Below are 19,400 nucleotides of genomic sequence, written 5' to 3'. Positions count from 1 at the left end.
GGACCACCGAATGGAGGAGGAGGAAGAAGCTGGAGTCTGGCATTAAAGTCAGAGCGCACAAGCCATACGAAGGCTATAAGTGCTCTAAATGTGGCAAGCCTAAAACTTCTGAGTTTGGACACAGTATGTATGGTTCTGTGAGATTCTGTGCCGCTACCTCTGGTGGCCAAACTGTGGAGGAGTGACTGGCACTCATGAGGACCCAGCATGGTGCTAGCCAAGGCCAGTAAAATCTGACTCGTGTGTACATTGTAAAGTTGTTTTTGTACGTATGTTCTTTGTAAAAAAAAAAATTACGACATTCATTGTTAATCTCTTGTACATTTAGTTATTTTAAAATCATCTTAACTTGTACAGTAGGATGGGTTGTTTCACACATGACATTCCCTGTGAAATAAATAATTTAATGCAAGCACTTTTTCTCCCTTAAATTAATTTTGATTCATTGTCATACACTCTTCTTTTAAAGTTCAACAAACAAAAAGACAAGTAAATATGTCATTTTATTAGTCAAACACACGGTTTACAGAGTTGTAACACACACAAAAAACAAATAATGCTGGGAAATACAAGGACCCACCTCCACACCTGACATGTCCATGGTGGCTTCCAGTTCTGAACAGGCAGTTCCCCAAAGGTGATTTTATTTTTTTCTAGTCCATACATTTTGTTTATCTTACAAAAATAAACAATCCAAACAATAAAATATCAATACAACTTAAGTTCATTAAAAGAAAAGCAATTACCCCCAAAATGAATGCGTTTGTTCAAATAACATGTATCAATCAGGGTCAGGTCCCTACACTTACGTAGCCGCACTCTTGGGCCGGATGGTGTTGGCAGGGGTGGTGCTGGCTGGGGCGGGCCTGGCCACAGCAGCTACCCCCTCCTGGTCTATGCGCTGAATGTAGCCAATCAAGGCGGCCATTGCACTCCCAGGATAATGGGGTGTCTGCGCCCTCAAGCTCCTGACATATATCTGTGTGAGACACAGCAGAGGGAACGTTTCAGATGTAAAATGTTGCATAAAACACACTGAGATGAACATAGAAAACACAAGAGATGCGTGCCCCTTACTTTATCCTGTCCGCACCCGTAGCCTCATACAGGTCCTGTAGTGAGTCCCACTTGTACTTCCCGATGCCGACAAGGGCCTTGCCCTCCTGGCAGTCCTTCCTGCCTCCAAGGCCCTCCTCAGAAAGTGCTGAGGTAAATTCATCAACTATAATTACTCCACATTGTTAAGATATTAAACACTAGGCCAAATTGGACACAGTTGTCTTGCCCCCTGCATACTGCCTGGGGTGTGTGGCCTTGAGGACCAACTCCTGTGAGGGCGAGAAACGGAACCTTGGATTTTCCATCTTAGGAGGCAAGAAAAATACTATTATCATGACTGATGAGTGCAGTGACAAGGAACAGCATAACCGTATGTATTAGATTCATATAAAGGAACTTACGTTTGCTTGATAGGTCTGCTAGGAGGAGGACAGCAGTGGGGGGTTTGGGGGTTATGGGTAGGATGATTATTATTTCATTTGCAGTTAAATTCAGTTTACATAGAAAGACACGTTTGCCCCCAATGTCCATCAATACAATTCATTCAACTACATACACTTCAAATGCATGCCATCAAAAAACTAAAGAAAATATACAATTAGATAGTATAGAATTCCAACTTTTAGTTGATATAGATGTTAGCTAAGGTTTTACAGGATTGTCAGTGGTCAAATAAACTTTGAGTTTTGTCCACCTACAGTAGCTAGCGATTTACGAACGTTGTTAAATTACACAATTTGGGTAGCCCCTGTAGTCAAACAAGTCGGTTGGCTAGACGTGTTATTGTCATATTTCATCACATTTAGTCATCATTCGTTGCAAATTAAGCACAATTACCTCATATACTCACCGAGTGGCATCAATGGCTGACAGAAAAATAATGTATAGCCAACGCTAACTTGCCTGTGCAGCAGCAGGCTACAGTAGCTAGCGATCTACGAAAGTTGTTAAATTACACCGTTTGGGAAGCCCCTGTAGTCAAACAATTCGGTTGACTAGACGTGTTATTGTCATATTTCATCACATTTATAGTTGTTGACTTTAAATTCGTTGCAAATTAAGCAAAATTACCTCAGCTACTCACCGAGTAGCATCAATGGCCGACAGAAAAAGATTTTGTGATGAAGTGACGTTAGGAACATTTCAGAGGAAGATGATTGGCTTAAAAACTTTTGGAACAAGCTAGGCTCTTCATTGGTGTATTTTTGCTCTCTTTCTCCAATTTGAAACAAACTGAAGCATCTGATTGGAGGAGAGGACTAATGGTACAATATGGGTATTTGGAACATTTGGAACAGAAAAATGAGCAAATTGCCCAAGGATATTGCCCATTCTTCTCTGTCGAAGGAGGAGGGGAAATGGGGGGTTTTGCTGGGTGAGAGGAGGAGTTGGCAGGCATGTGTCAACAATGCATATTAAGTAGCCATGTGCTTTGAGCACCAGGTCTAACATTTTTTACTATTATATCCCTATTCTCCCCTCCTATAATTCCCTCCCCATCCCCTATATTTTTCCCACTATCTTCCCCTCCCATTTTCACCTCCCCTATTTCCCTCTTTATACTTCCCTCCCCCTTTTCTCCCCTCGCATATTTCCCTCCCTCTCACCTATATTTTCCCCACTATTTTCGGCTCCCATATTTAATTTCCCTCCCCCTATTCTCCTTCTACCTCCCCTATTGTCCCCTCACCTCCCCTATTCTCCCCTCCTATAATTCCCTCCCCATTCCCCCTATATTTTTCCCACTATTTCCCCCTCCCATATTTCCCTTTCCCTCCCCTATATTTCACTTCCCTACCCTTATTTCCCCTCCCCTATATTTTTCCCACTATTTACCCCTCCCCTATTTTCCCCTCACTTATGCCCCGCCCCCTCCCCTATTTCACTCCCCTCCCCTATTTTCCACCACTTTCCCCCTCGTCTATTTTTTCCTTATTTTCCCCCACCTCTACTTTCTGTCCCTCCCCTATTTTCCCCTCCATTATTTCCCTTTCCTTCCCCTATTTCCCCCCTCCCTATATTTCCCCCACTATTTTCCTCTCCCATATTTCACTTCCCTACCCCTATTTTCCCCCGCCCATATCTCCCTCCCCCCTCCCTATATTTTCCCCACTATTTTCCACTTCCCCTATATTTCCCTTTCCTTCCCCTATTTTCTGCCACGTTTCCCCTCCCTTAATTTCCCTCCCCATTACCCTTCCCCTATTTCCCTCCTTATATTCCCCTCTCCTAATTTTTCCCTCCCCCATATTTTTCCCCATTATCCCCCTATTTCCTGCCACTTTTCCCCTCTCATATTTCTCTCCTCCCCTTTTTCTCAGACCCTGCACTGCTATGATGGTGTAGCCCAGCACGCCATCAATGAGCCGAGTCCAACCTCGGTAAGGACCCAGATGTCCCAGACGGGACACCTGATCTATTTGAGGGAGGAGAGGAGGATGACCCCACCATGTCCTTGCCCGACCTCGATGACCGTCTCCCACCAGTCCCTCCACTCAGGAAGGCCACTCCACCGCCCACTCAACCCATCCCAGGTACCTGTCGTCACACCCCCTGATGACACTGCACCAGCTGCCAGTCAGGACCCAGAGGATGATGTAAGTGCCTATCCACGTCCTAAACAGCTCACTCAAGTTTCTTTCCATTCATAACTATTAATCCATCCCTTCCCCATGACTCTTCTATTTCCAGGAGTACATAGGACCTGATGGGGTTAGTGGATACCAGCACGTGGTCCTCCTGGCCACTAGTCAGCCACCCAGTCTGTCTTCCACCTCCCTCCCTATAACGCCAGTCTTCCAAGACCTGCCTTCGACCTCCACTCCTCTTCCCCCTCCTGCTGGTGGACCCAAGGTTTCCAGGACCACCGAATGGAGGAGGAGGAAGAAGCTGGAGTCTGGCATTAAAGTCAGAGCGCACAAGCCATACGAAGGCTATAAGTGCTCTAAATGTGGCAAGCCTAAAACTTCTGGGTTTGGACACAGTATGTATGGTTCTGTGAGATTCTGTGCCGCTACCTCTGGTGGCCAAACTGTGGAGGAGTGACTGGCACTCATGAGGACCCAGCATGGTGCTAGCCAAGGCCAGTAAACTCTGACTCGTGTGTACATTGTAAAGTTGTTTTTGTACGTATGTTCTTTGTAAAAAAAAAATGTACGACATTCATTGTTAATCTCTTGTACATTTAGTTATTTTAAAATCATCTTAACTTGTACAGTAGGATGGGTTGTTTCACACATGACATTCCCTGTGAAATAAATAATTTAATGCAAGCACTTTTTCTCCCTTAAATTAATTTTGATTCATTGTCATACACTCTTCTTTTAAAGTTCAACAAACAAAAAGACAAGTAAATATGTCATTTTATTAGTCAAACACACGGTTTACAGAGTTGTAACACACACAAAAAACAAATAATGCTGGGAAATACAAGGACCCACCTCCACACCTGACATGTCCATGGTGGCTTCCAGTTCTGAACAGGCAGTTCCCCAAAGGTGATTTTATTTTTTTCTAGTCCATACATTTTGTTTATCTTACAAAAATAAACAATCCAAACAATAAAATATCAATACAACTTAAGTTCATTAAAAGAAAAGCAATTACCCCCAAAATGAATGCGTTCGTTCAAATAACATGTATCAATCAGGGTCAGGTCCCTACACTTACGTAGCCGCACTCTTGGGCCGGATGGTGTTGGCAGGGGTGGTGCTGGCTGGGGCGGGCCTGGCCACAGCAGCTACCCCCTCCTGGTCTATGCGCTGAATGTAGCCAATCAAGGCGGCCATTGCACTCCCAGGATAATGGGGTGTCTGCGCCCTCAAGCTCCTGACATATATCTGTGTGAGACACAGCAGAGGGAACGTTTCAGATGTAAAATGTTGCATAAAACACACTGAGATGAACATAGAAAACACAAGAGATGCGTGCCCCTTACTTTATCCTGTCCGCACCCGTAGCCTCATACAGGTCCTGTAGTGAGTCCCACTTGTACTTCCCGATGCCGACAAGGGCCTTGCCCTCCTGGCAGTCCTTCCTGCCTCCAAGGCCCTCCTCAGAAAGTGCTGAGGTAAATTCATCAACTATAATTACTCCACATTGTTAAGATATTAAACACTAGGCCAAATTGGACACAGTTGTCTTGCCTCCTGCATACTGCCTGGGGTGTGTGGCCTTGAGGACCAACTCCTGTGAGGGCGAGAAACGGAACCTTGGATTTTCCATCTTAGGAGGCAAGAAAAATACTATTATCATGACTGATGAGTGCAGTGACAAGGAACAGCATAACCGTATGTATTAGATTCATATAAAGGAACTTACGTTTGCTTGATAGGTCTGCTAGGAGGAGGACAGCAGTGGGGGGTTTGGGGGTTATGGGTAGGATGATTATTATTTCATTTGCAGTTAAATTCAGTTTACATAGAAAGACACGTTTGCCCCCAATGTCCATCAATACAATTCATTCAACTACATACACTTCAAATGCATGCCATCAAAAAACTAAAGAAAATATACAATTAAATAGTATAGAATTCCAACTTTTAGTTGATATAGATGTTAGCTAAGGTTTTACAGGATTGTCAGTGGTCAAATAAACTTTGAGTTTTGTCCACCTACAGTAGCTAGCGATTTACGAACGTTGTTAAATTACACAATTTGGGTAGCCACTGTAGTCAAACAAGTCGGTTGGCTAGACGTGTTATTGTCATATTTCATCACATTTAGTCATCATTCGTTGCAAATTAAGCACAATTACCTCATATACTCACCGAGTAGCATCAATGGCTGGCAGAACAATTATTTATAGCCAACGCTAACTTGCCTGTGCAGCAGCAGGCTACAGTAGCTAGCGATCTACGAAAGTTGTTAAATTACACCGTTTGGGAAGCCCCTGTAGTCAAACAATTCGGTTGACTAGACGTGTTATTGTCATATTTCATCACATTTATAGTTGTTGACTTTAAATTCGTTGCAAATTAAGCAAAATTACCTCAGATACTCACCGAGTAGCATCAATGGCCGACAGAAAAAGATTTTGTGATGAAGTGACGTTAGGAACATTTCAGAGGAAGATGATTGGCTTAAAAACTTTTGGAACAAGCTAGGCTCTTCATTGGTGTATTTTTGCTCTCTTTCTCCAATTTGAAACAAACTGAAGCATCTGATTGGAGGAGAGGACTAATGGTACAATATGGGTATTTGGAACATTTGGAACAGAAAAATGAGCAAATTGCCCAAGGATATTGCCCATTCTTCTCTGTCGAAGGAGGAGGGGAAATGGGGGGTTTTGCTGGGTGAGAGGAGGAGTTGGCAGGCATGTGTCAACAATGCATATTAAGTAGCCATGTGCTTTGAGCACCAGGTCTAACATTTTTTACTATTATATCCCTATTCTCCCCTCCTATAATTCCCTCCCCATCCCCTATATTTTTCCCACTATCTTCCCCTCCCATTTTCACCTCCCCTATTTCCCTCTTTATACTTCCCTCCCCCTTTTCTCCCCTCGCATATTTCCCTCCCTCTCACCTATATTTTCCCCACTATTTTCGGCTCCCATATTTAATTTCCCTCCCCCTATTCTCCTTCTACCTCCCCTATTGTCCCCTCACCTCCCCTATTCTCCCCTCCTATAATTCCCTCCCCATTCCCCCTATATTTTTCCCACTATTTCCCCCTCCCATATTTCCCTTTCCCTCCCCTATATTTCACTTCCCTACCCTTATTTCCCCTCCCCTATATTTTTCCCACTATTTACCCCTCCCCTATTTTCCCCTCACTTATGCCCCGCCCCCTCCCCTATTTCACTCCCCTCCCCTATTTTCCACCACTTCCCCCTCGTCTATTTTTTCCTTATTTTCCCCCACCTCTACTTTCTGTCCCTCCCCTATTTTCCCCTCCATTATTTCCCTTTCCTTCCCCTATTTCCCCCCTCCCTATATTTCCCCCACTATTTTCCTCTCCCATATTTCACTTCCCTACCCCTATTTTCCCCCTCCCATATCTCCCTCCCCCCTCCCTATATTTTCCCCACTATTTTCCACTTCCCCTATATTTCCCTTTCCTTCCCCTATTTTCTGCCACGTTTCCCCTCCCTTAATTTCCCTCCCCATTACCCTTCCCCTATTTCCCTCCTTATATTCCCCTCTCCTAATTTTTCCCTCCCCCATATTTTTCCCCATTATCCCCCTATTTCCTGCCACTTTTCCCCTCTCATATTTCTCTCCTCCCCTTTTTCTCAGACCCTGCACTGCTATGATGGTGTAGCCCAGCACGCCATCAATGAGCCGAGTCCAACCTCGGTAAGGACCCAGATGTCCCAGACGGGACACCTGATCTATTTGAGGGAGGAGAGGAGGATGACCCCACCATGTCCTTGCCCGACCTCGATGACCGTCTCCCACCAGTCCCTCCACTCAGGAAGGCCACTCCACCGCCCACTCAACCCATCCCAGGTACCTGTCGTCACACCCCCTGATGACACTGCACCAGCTGCCAGGCAGGACCCAGAGGATGATGTAAGTGCCTATCCACGTCCTAAACAGCTCACTCAAGTTTCTTTCCATTCATAACTATTAATCCATCCCTTCCCCATGACTCTTCTATTTCCAGGAGTACATAGGACCTGATGGGGTTAGTGGATACCAGCACGTGGTCCTCCTGGCCACTAGTCAGCCACCCAGTCTGTCTTCCACCTCCCTCCCTATAACGCCAGTCTTCCAAGACCTGCCTTCGACCTCCACTCCTCTTCCCCCTCCTGCTGGTGGACCCAAGGTTTCCAGGACCACCGAATGGAGGAGGAGGAAGAAGCTGGAGTCTGGCATTAAAGTCAGAGCGCACAAGCCATACGAAGGCTATAAGTGCTCTAAATGTGGCAAGCCTAAAACTTCTGAGTTTGGACACAGTATGTATGGTTCTGTGAGATTCTGTGCCGCTACCTCTGGTGGCCAAACTGTGGAGGAGTGACTGGCACTCATGAGGACCCAGCATGGTGCTAGCCAAGGCCAGTAAACTCTGACTCGTGTGTACATTGTAAAGTTGTTTTTGTACGTATGTTCTTTGTAAAAAAAAAAATTACGACATTCATTGTTAATCTCTTGTACATTTAGTTATTTTAAAATCATCTTAACTTGTACAGTAGGATGGGTTGTTTCACACATGACATTCCCTGTGAAATAAATAATTTAATGCAAGCACTTTTTCTCCCTTAAATTAATTTTGATTCATTGTCATACACTCTTCTTTTAAAGTTCAACAAACAAAAAGACAAGTAAATATGTCATTTTATTAGTCAAACACACGGTTTACAGAGTTGTAACACACACAAAAAACAAATAATGCTGGGAAATACAAGGACCCACCTCCACACCTGACATGTAGCCAGCCGTCCATGGTGGCCTCCAGTTCTAAAAACACAAGGACCCACCTCCACACCTAGCCGTCCATGGTGGCTTCCAGTTCTGAACAGGCAGTTCCCCAAAGGTGATTTTATTTTATTTTTTTCTAGTCCATACATTTTGTTTATCTTACAAAAATAAACAATCCAAACAATAAAATATCAATACAACTTAAGTTAATTAAAAGAAAAGCAATTACCCCCAAAATGAATGTGTTCGTTCAAATAACATGTAACAATCAGGGTCAGGCCCCTACACTTACGTAGCCGCACTCTTGGGCCGGATGGTGTTGGCAGGGGTGGTGCTGGCTGGGGCGGGCCTGGCCACAGCAGCTACCCCCTCCTGGTCTATGCGCTGAATGTAGCCAATCAAGGCGGCCATTGCACTCCCAGGATAACGGGGTGTCTGCGCCCTCAAGCTCCTGACATATATCTGTGTGAGACACAGCAGAGGGAACGTTTCGGATGTAAAATGTTGCATAAAACACACTGAGATGAACATAGAAAACACAAAAGATGCGTGCCCCTTACTTTATCCTGTCTGCACCCGTAGCCTCATACAGGTCCTGTAGTGAGTCCCACTTGTACTTCCCGATGCCGACAAGGGCCTTGCCCTCCTGGCAGTCCTTCCTGCCTCCAAGGCCCTCCTCAGAAAGTGCTGAGGTAAATTCATCAACTATAGTTACTCCACATTGTTAAGATATTAAACACTAGGCCAAATTGGACACAGTTGTCTTGTCTCCTGCATACTGCCTGGGGTGTGTGGCCTTGAGGACCAACTCCCGTGAGGGCGAGAAACGGAACCTTGGATTTTCCATCTTAGGAGGCAAGAAAAATACTATTATCATGACTGATGAGTGCAGTGACAAGGAACAGCATAACCGTATGTATTAGATTCATATAAAGGAACTTACGTTTGCTTGATAGGTCTGCTAGGAGGAGGACAGCAGTGGGGGGTTTGGGGGTTATGGGTAGGATGATTATTATTTCATTTGCAGTTAAATTCAGTTTACATAGAAAGACACGTTTGCCCCCAATGACCATCAATACAATTCATTCAACTACATACACTTCAAATGCATGCCATCAAAAAACAAAAGAAAATATACAATTAAATAGTATAGAATTCCAACTTTTAGTTTATATAGATGTTAGCTAAGGTTTTACAGGATTGTCAGTGGTCAAATAAACTTTGTGAGTTTTGTCCACCTACAGTAGCTAGCGATTTACGAACGTTGTTAAATTACACAATTTGGGTAGCCACTGTAGTCAAACAAGTCGGTTGGCTAGACGTGTTATTATCATATTTCATCACATTTAGTCATCATTCGTTGCAAATTAAGCACAATTACCTCATATACTCACCGAGTAGCATCAATGGCTGGCAGAACAATTATTTATAGCCAACGCTAACTTGCCTGTGCAGCAGCAGGCTACAGTAGCTAGCGATCTACGAAAGTTGTTAAATTACACCGTTTGGGAAGCCCCTGTAGTCAAACAATTCGGTTGACTAGACGTGTTATTGTCATATTTCATCACATTTATAGTTGTTGACTTTAAATTCGTTGCAAATTAAGCAAAATTACCTCAGATACTCACCGAGTAGCATCAATGGCTGACAGAAAAAGATTTTGTGATGAAGTGACGTTAGGAACATTTCAGAGGAAGATGATTGGCTTAAAAACTTTTGGAACAAGCTAGGCTCTTCATTGGTGTATTTTTGCTCTCTTTCTCCAATTTGAAACAAACTGAAGCATCTGATTGGAGGAGAGGACTAATGGTACAATATGGGTATTTGGAACATTTGGAACAGAAAAATGAGCAAATTGCCCAAGGATATTGCCCATTCTTCTCTGTCGAAGGAGGAGGTGAAATGGGGGGTTTTGCTGGGTGAGAGGAGGAGTTGGCAGGCATGTGTCAACAATGCATATTAAGTAGCCATGTGCTTTGAGCACCAGGTCTAACATTTTTTACTATTATATCCCTATTCTCCCCTCCTATAATTCCCTCCCCATCCCCTATATTTTTCCCACTATCTTCCCCTCCCATTTTCACCTCCCCTATTTCCCTCTTTATACTTCCCTCCCCCTTTTCTCCCCTCGCATATTTCCCTCCCTCTCACCTATATTTTCCCCACTATTTTCGGCTCCCATATTTAATTTCCCTCCCCCTATTCTCCTTCTACCTCCCCTATTGTCCCCTCACCTCCCCTATTCTCCCCTCCTATAATTCCCTCCCCATTCCCCCTATATTTTTCCCACTATTTCCCCCTCCCATATTTCCCTTTCCCTCCCCTATATTTCACTTCCCTACCCTTATTTCCCCTCCCCTATATTTTTCCCACTATTTACCCCACCCCTATTTCTCCCCTCCCCTATTTTCCCCTCACTTATGCCCCGCCCCCTCCCCTATTTCACTCCCCTCCCCTATTTTCCACCACTTTCCCCCTCGTCTATTTTTTCCTTATTTTCCCCACCTCTACTTTCTGTCCCTCCCCTATTTTCCCCTCCATTATTTCCCTTTCCTTCCCCTATTTCCCCCCTCCCTTATCTCCCTCCCTATATTTCCCCCACTATTTTCCTCTCCCATATTTCACTTCCCTACCCCTATTTTCCCCCTCCCATATCTCCCTCCCCGCTCCCTATATTTTCCCCACTATTTTCCACTTCCCCTATATTTCCCTTTCCTTCCCCTATTTTCTGCCACGTTTCCCCTCCCTTAATTTCCCTCCCCATTACCCTTCCCCTATTTCCCTCCTTATATTCCCCTCTCCTAATTTTTCCCTCCCCCATATTTTTCCCCATTATCCCCCTATTTCCTGCCACTTTTCCCCTCTCATATTTCTCTCCTCCCCTTTTTCTCAGACCCTGCACTGCTATGATGGTGTAGCCCAGCACGCCATCAATGAGCCGAGTCCAACCTCGGTAAGGACCCAGATGTCCCAGACGGGACACCTGATCTATTTGAGGGAGGAGAGGAGGATGACCCCACCATGTCCTTGCCCGACCTCGATGACCGTCTCCCACCAGTCCCTCCACTCAGGAAGGCCACTCCACCGCCCACTCAACCCATCCCAGGTACCTGTCGTCACACCCCCTGATGACACTGCACCAGCTGCCAGTCAGGACCCAGAGGATGATGTAAGTGCCTATCCACGTCCTAAACAGCTCACTCAAGTTTCTTTCCATTCATAACTATTAATGTGACTATTAATCCATCCCTTCCCCATGACTCTTCTATTTCCAGGAGTACATAGGACCTGATGGGGTTAGTGGATACCAGCACGTGGTCCTCCTGGCCACTAGTCATTCACCCAGTCTGTCTTCCACCTCCCTCCCTATAACGCCAGTCTTCCAAGACCTGCCTTCGACCTCCACTCCTCTTCCCCCTCCTGCTGGTGGACCCAAGGTTTCCAGGACCACCGAATGGAGGAGGAGGAAGAAGCTGGAGTCTGGCATTAAAGTCAGAGCGCACAAGCCATACGAAGGCTATAAGTGCTCTAAATGTGGCAAGCCTAAAACTTCTGAGTTTGGACACAGTATGTATGGTTCTGTGAGATTCTGTGCCGCTACCTCTGGTGGCCAAACTGTGGAGGAGTGACTGGCACTCATGAGGACCCAGCATGGTGCTAGCCAAGGCCAGTAAACTCTGACTCGTGTGTACATTGTAAAGTTGTTTTTGTACGTATGTTCTTTGTAAAAAAAAAAATTACGACATTCATTGTTAATCTCTTGTACATTTAGTTATTTTAAAATCATCTTAACTTGTACAGTAGGATGGGTTGTTTCACACATGACATTCCCTGTGAAATAAATAATTTAATGCAAGCACTTTTTCTCCCTTAAATTAATTTTGATTCATTGTCATACACTCTTCTTTTAAAGTTCAACAAACAAAAAGACAAGTAAATATGTCATTTTATTAGTCAAACACACGGTTTACAGAGTTGTAACACACACAAAAAACAAATAATGCTGGGAAATACAAGGACCCACCTCCACACCTGACATGTAGCCAGCCGTCCATGGTGGCCTCCAGTTCTAAAAACACAAGGACCCACCTCCACACCTAGCCGTCCATGGTGGCTTCCAGTTCTGAACAGGCAGTTCCCCAAAGGTGATTTTATTTTATTTTTTTCTAGTCCATACATTTTGTTTATCTTACAAAAATAAACAATCCAAACAATAAAATATCAATACAACTTAAGTTAATTAAAAGAAAAGCAATTACCCCCAAAATGAATGTGTTCGTTCAAATAACATGTAACAATCAGGGTCAGGCCCCTACACTTACGTAGCCGCACTCTTGGGCCGGATGGTGTTGGCAGGGGTGGTGCTGGCTGGGGCGGGCCTGGCCACAGCAGCTACCCCCTCCTGGTCTATGCGCTGAATGTAGCCAATCAAGGCGGCCATTGCACTCCCAGGATAACGGGGTGTCTGCGCCCTCAAGCTCCTGACATATATCTGTGTGAGACACAGCAGAGGGAACGTTTCGGATGTAAAATGTTGCATAAAACACACTGAGATGAACATAGAAAACACAAAAGATGCGTGCCCCTTACTTTATCCTGTCTGCACCCGTAGCCTCATACAGGTCCTGTAGTGAGTCCCACTTGTACTTCCCGATGCCGACAAGGGCCTTGCCCTCCTGGCAGTCCTTCCTGCCTCCAAGGCCCTCCTCAGAAAGTGCTGAGGTAAATTCATCAACTATAGTTACTCCACATTGTTAAGATATTAAACACTAGGCCAAATTGGACACAGTTGTCTTGTCTCCTGCATACTGCCTGGGGTGTGTGGCCTTGAGGACCAACTCCCGTGAGGGCGAGAAACGGAACCTTGGATTTTCCATCTTAGGAGGCAAGAAAAATACTATTATCATGACTGATGAGTGCAGTGACAAGGAACAGCATAACCGTATGTATTAGATTCATATAAAGGAACTTACGTTTGCTTGATAGGTCTGCTAGGAGGAGGACAGCAGTGGGGGGTTTGGGGGTTATGGGTAGGATGATTATTATTTCATTTGCAGTTAAATTCAGTTTACATAGAAAGACACGTTTGCCCCCAATGACCATCAATACAATTCATTCAACTACATACACTTCAAATGCATGCCATCAAAAAACAAAAGAAAATATACAATTAAATAGTATAGAATTCCAACTTTTAGTTGATATAGATGTTAGCTAAGGTTTTACAGGATTGTCAGTGGTCAAATAAACTTTGTGAGTTTTGTCCACCTACAGTAGCTAGCGATTTACGAACGTTGTTAAATTACACAATTTGGGTAGCCACTGTAGTCAAACAAGTCGGTTGGCTAGACGTGTTATTATCATATTTCATCACATTTAGTCATCATTCGTTGCAAATTAAGCACAATTACCTCATATACTCACCGAGTAGCATCAATGGCTGGCAGAACAATTATTTATAGCCAACGCTAACTTGCCTGTGCAGCAGCAGGCTACAGTAGCTAGCGATCTACGAAAGTTGTTAAATTACACCGTTTGGGAAGCCCCTGTAGTCAAACAATTCGGTTGACTAGACGTGTTATTGTCATATTTCATCACATTTATAGTTGTTGACTTTAAATTCGTTGCAAATTAAGCAAAATTACCTCAGATACTCACCGAGTAGCATCAATGGCTGACAGAAAAAGATTTTGTGATGAAGTGACGTTAGGAACATTTCAGAGGAAGATGATTGGCTTAAAAACTTTTGGAACAAGCTAGGCTCTTCATTGGTGTATTTTTGCTCTCTTTCTCCAATTTGAAACAAACTGAAGCATCTGATTGGAGGAGAGGACTAATGGTACAATATGGGTATTTGGAACATTTGGAACAGAAAAATGAGCAAATTGCCCAAGGATATTGCCCATTCTTCTCTGTCGAAGGAGGAGGTGAAATGGGGGGTTTTGCTGGGTGAGAGGAGGAGTTGGCAGGCATGTGTCAACAATGCATATTAAGTAGCCATGTGCTTTGAGCACCAGGTCTAACATTTTTTACTATTATATCCCTATTCTCCCCTCCTATAATTCCCTCCCCATCCCCTATATTTTTCCCACTATCTTCCCCTCCCATTTTCACCTCCCCTATTTCCCTCTTTATACTTCCCTCCCCCTTTTCTCCCCTCGCATATTTCCCTCCCTCTCACCTATATTTTCCCCACTATTTTCGGCTCCCAAATTTAATTTCCCTACCCCTATTTCCCTCCCCCTATTCTCCTTCTACCTCCCCTATTGTCCCCTCACCTCCCCTATTCTCCCCTCCTATAATTCCCTCCCCATTCCCCCTATATTTTTCCCACTATTTCCCCCTCCCATATTTCCCTTTCCCTCCCCTATATTTCACTTCCCTACCCTTATTTCCCCTCCCCTATATGTTTCCCACGATTTACCCCACCCCTATTTCTCCCCTCCCCTATTTTCCCCTCACTTATGCCCCGCCCCCTCCCCTATTTCACTCCCCTCCCCTATTTTCCACCACTTTCCCCCTCGTCTATTTTTTCCTTATTTTCCCCACCTCTACTTTCTGTCCCTCCCCTATTTTCCCCTCCATTATTTCCCTTTCCTTCCCCTATTTCCCCCCTCCCTTATCTCCCTCCCTATATTTCCCCCACTATTTTCCTCTCCCATATTTCACTTCCCTACCCCTATTTTCCCCCTCCCATATCTCCCTCCCCCTCCCTATATTTTCCCCACTATTTTCCACTTCCCCTATATTTCCCTTTCCTTCCCCTATTTTTTGCCACGTTTCCCCTCCCTTAATTTCCCTCCCCATTACCCTTCCCCTATTTCCCTCCTTATATTCCCCTCTCCTAATTTTTCCCTCCCCCATATTTTTCCCCATTATCCCCCTATTTCCTGCCACTTTTCCCCTCTCATATTTCTCTCCTCCCCTTTTTCTCAGACCCTGCACTGCTATGATGGTGTAGCCCAGCACGCCATCAATGAGCCGAGTCCAACCTCGGTAAGGACCCAGATGTCCCAGACGGGACACCTGATCTATTTGAGGGAGGAGAGGAGGATGACCCCACCATGTCCTTGCCCGACCTCGATGACCGTCTCCCACCCTTCCGTGGCCTCCAACTGCTCTTAAACGCTAGTAAAACCAAATGCATGCTTTTCAACCGTTCGCTGCCTGCACCCGCACGCCCGACTAGCATCACCACCCTGGATGGTTCCGACCTAGAATATGTGGACATCTATAAGTACCTAGGTGTCTGGCTAGACTGTAAACTCTCCTTCCAGACTCATATCAAACATCTCTAATCTAAAATCAAATCTAGAGTCGGCTTTCTATTCCGCAACAAAGCCTCCTTCACTCACGCCGCCAAACTTACCCTAGTAAAACTGACTATCCTACCGATCCTTGACTTCGGCGATGTCATCTACAAAATAGCTTCCAATACTCTACTCAGCAAACTGGATGCAGTTTATCACAGTGCCATCCGTTTTGTTACTAAAGCACCTTATACCACCCACCACTGCGACTTGTATGCTCTAGTCGGCTGGCCCTCGCTACATATTAGTCGCCAGACCCACTGGCTCCAGGTCATCTACAAGTCCACGCTAGGTAAAGCTCCGCCTTATCTCAGTTCACTGGTCACGATGGCAACACCCACCCATCTTTCTCCTCTCCCTTTTCTCTCATCATTCTCCCCCTTTTTCTCACCCACTCCCCTTTTTCTTTCCCTCCCTTTGTCTCTCACTCTCCCTTTCTTTCTCTTTTTGTCTCCCCATTTTCTCTCCCTCCTCTTTTCTCATTCTCCCTCTCCCCCTTCTGTCTCTTTCTCCCCCCACCACCAGTTTTAAAAACTCTTATTGAACCACACTGGCAATGTGTCAACATGAACGTTGAAACAGTCACCTTCCAACCACAGCCAGGCCACATATGAATCTCTAGTTCTCTGTCGTTCTCTTTATCATTTCCTTGTTTCTCTAGTTCTCTCTCCTCTCTCTGTCTCTACTACTCTTCTGTGTTGCTCTATTCTCTCTCCTCTCTCTGTCTCTACTACTCTTCTGTGTTGCTCTATTCTGCTTCTCTCGCTACTAAATGGGGAGTTGGTTTTAAGTATCTTTGGCCGGGCCATGTTGCAGAGAGCGGGGGAAGGGTGGGGAACAGAGAGCGGGGGAAGGGTGGCGAACATAGAGCGGGGGAAGGGTGGGGAACAAAGACCAGGGGAAGAGCAACTACAACAGCAGGGGGAGGAGTCCAAAAGCTTATTACACTACATTTTAGTCTAGAATCATTCCTTATAATAATCAATTAAATGTCTCTACATCTATAACTAAAGTCAAAATGTCACAAAACAGCAGTTTTTACAATTGATCACTGATCACTTTCTTTCTTACCAATTATCACATTTTCACGCAAGGTACACGATTTTAAAAGCCCCACATTTCCTGCTACGTCTATGCATGAGGACCTTTAGTGAATGCAGCCCCAGAGCGTGTCGGGTTTCAGTGAGTGGGTGGGGTTTTGTGCGAGGGCTTTTGTTACGTCATTATGTTCTACCCTATCAACGTCCTAGACGGGACAGTGTACTCGCATATCACCCAGCATACGTTGCAACTCTGAGGCAGAGGCTAGAACATTACAACACACAAGGTAGCCATTATTATCCCTACCAGTTTCATGTCTATACAATATCCTGTGGGAACCTTCTATGGGTGGTTTTTGAGCCTCTGAAGGTCTGTTTGACCCCAACCATGATCCGAAACGTCAGGGGGGTTGTGCTCTATATATGAGGGCCTCTCCTATGTCTGTATTGTGCTCGCTTCGGCAGCACATATACTAAAATTGGAACGATACAGAGAAGATTAGCATGGCCCCTGCGCAAGGATGACACGCAAATTCGTGAAGCGTTCCTTATTTTGACCCCTTTTACCCCTATACATCCATCTTCCTCCTAGTATTACCCATAAGAAAATGTTTTAAATCCCATTGGAAATGGTGCCATAATGGCAGTGACTTCATGTTAATGTTGTTCCAATACCTCCATCTGGTGGCCACATAGTGATATCACCAATGGATGCAATAGCGCTAACAGTGATAATTTCCCAAGATGGCGTAGCAGTGAAGACGTGTTTTGTTCGTGTCTCGTGTACTTTTGTATTTTTCGTATTTTTTGTATATGTATTTACATTTTATTTTCGATCTCTTTTTGATTTTTAATTCGATTATACCTTCCGGTAACCTGCCTCACCCAATGTGATACGGTATCGCTATTATTTTTAATTTTAGAACACATTCAAGAACCTCCAGAAGCTAACCAGATTTGTGTCAAATCGGAGGGCATGTTGTCCGGTCCTCTGGCAGTCTCTATGGGGGTGCCACAGGGTTCAATTCTAGGGCCGACTCTTTTCTCTGTATATATCAATGATGTTGCTCTTGCTGCGGGCGATTCCCTAATCCACCTCTACGCAAACGACACCATTCTGTATACTTCTGGCCCTTCCTTGGACACTGTGCTATCTAACCTCCAAACGAGCTTCAATGCCATACAACACTCCTTCCGTGGCCTCCAACTGCTCTTAAACGCTAGTAAAACCAAATGCATGCTTTTCAACCGTTCGCTGCCTGCACCCGCACGCCCGACTAGCATCACCACCCTGGATGGTTCCGACCTAGAATATGTGGACATCTATAAGTACCTAGGTGTCTGGCTAGACTGTAAACTCTCCTTCCAGACTCATATCAAACATCTCTAATCTAAAATCAAATCTAGAGTCGGCTTTCTATTCCGCAACAAAGCCTCCTTCACTCACGCCGCCAAACTTACCCTAGTAAAACTGACTATCCTACCGATCCTTGACTTCGGCGATGTCATCTACAAAATAGCTTCCAATACTCTACTCAGCAAACTGGATGCAGTTTATCACAGTGCCATCCGTTTTGTTACTAAAGCACCTTATACCACCCACCACTGCGACTTGTATGCTCTAGTCGGCTGGCCCTCGCTACATATTAGTCGCCAGACCCACTGGCTCCAGGTCATCTACAAGTCCACGCTAGGTAAAGCTCCGCCTTATCTCAGTTCACTGGTCACGATGGCAACACCCACCCGTAGCACGCGCTCCAGCAGGTGTATCGCACTGATCATCCCTAAAGCCAACACCTCATTTGGCCGCCTTTCCTTCCAGTTCTCTGCTGCCTGTGACTGGAACGAATTGCAAAAATCGCTGAAGTTGGAGACTTTTATCTCCCTCACCAACTTTAAACATCTGCTATCTGAGCAGCTAACCGATCGCTGCAGCTGTACATAGTCCATTGGTAAATAGCCCACCCAATTTACCTACATCATCCCAATACTGTTTTTATTTATTTACTTTTCTGCTCTTTTGCACACCAGTATCTCTACTTGCACATGACCATCTAGATCATTTATCACTCCAGTGTTAATTAGCAAAATTGTAATTATTCGCCTACCTCCTCATGCCTTTTGCACACAATGTATATAGACTATTTTTTATTTTTTATACTGTGTTATTGACGTGTTAATTGTTTAGTCCATGTGTAACTCTGTGTTGTCTGTTCACACTGCTATGCTTTATCTTGGCCAGGTCGCAGTTGTAAATGAGAACTTGTTCTCAACTAGCCTCCCTGGTTAAATAAAGGTGAAATAAAAAATAAAATAAACAGTCAGCCAATCCAATGACATCCCCCTTCTCTCTCTTTCTCTGTCACACTTTCTCTCCCTCTTTATCTCTTTCTCCTCTCCCTTTTCTCTCATCATTCTCCCCCTTTTTCTCACCCACTCCCCTTTTTCTTTCCCTCCCTTTGTCTCTCACTCTCCCTTTCTTTCTCTTTTTGTCTCCCCATTTTCTCTCCCTCCTCTTTTCTCATTCTCCCTCTCCCCCTTCTGTCTCTTTCTCCCCCCACCACCAGTTTTAAAAACTCTTATTGAACCACACTGGCAATGTGTCAACATGAACGTAGAAACAGTCA

The 19,400-nt window shown here is 44.7% G+C and overlaps 1 non-coding gene across 1 annotated transcript; it reads left to right on the top strand.

Annotated features, from left to right (window-relative positions):
- Positions 1-17,222: 17,222 nt before the first annotated feature.
- Positions 17,223-17,329, top strand: LOC139395922 (U6 spliceosomal RNA). The gene has a single exon (XR_011630653.1). It is a non-coding gene; the product is annotated as a U6 spliceosomal RNA (small nuclear RNA).
- Positions 17,330-19,400: the final 2,071 nt, after the last annotated feature.

This window comes from Oncorhynchus clarkii, unplaced genomic scaffold, assembly GCF_045791955.1.
Source record: "Oncorhynchus clarkii lewisi isolate Uvic-CL-2024 unplaced genomic scaffold, UVic_Ocla_1.0 unplaced_contig_11948_pilon_pilon, whole genome shotgun sequence".
Classification (NCBI taxonomy): domain Eukaryota; kingdom Metazoa; phylum Chordata; class Actinopteri; order Salmoniformes; family Salmonidae; genus Oncorhynchus; species Oncorhynchus clarkii.
This window is presented reverse-complemented; position numbering and strand designations above follow the sequence as displayed.